A 385-nucleotide genomic window follows, 5' to 3' on the forward strand; every position below is an offset into this window, starting at 1 on the left:
TGCCTTTGGACTTCTCGAAGCTCAACTTGTGAGCAGTTCCATGCACCACTATAGGTATCTCTTAGCTTAGTTCTAGCCATGTGCGTTCAAAGCTCAACGTTAAGCGGCCTCATGCACCACAACCCCTTGTATCTTAAGCTTATCTCTAAGCTTTTTTGCGTTCAATGCTCAACGTTAAGCTATCCCTTCGCTTAGAACCTCGCTCTACATTTTGCCTTTGGACTTCTCGAAGCTCAACTTGTGAGCAGTTCCATGCACCACTATAGGTATCTCTTAGCTTAGTTCTAGCCATGTGCGTTCAAAGCTCAACGTTAAGCGGCCTCATGCACCACAACCCTTGTATCTTAAGCTTATCTCTAAGCTTTTTTGCGTTCAATGCTCACGT

Source organism: Anopheles marshallii (genome assembly GCF_943734725.1).
Source record: "Anopheles marshallii chromosome X unlocalized genomic scaffold, idAnoMarsDA_429_01 X_unloc_95, whole genome shotgun sequence".
In the NCBI taxonomy this organism is placed as follows: Eukaryota; Metazoa; Arthropoda; class Insecta; order Diptera; family Culicidae; genus Anopheles; species Anopheles marshallii.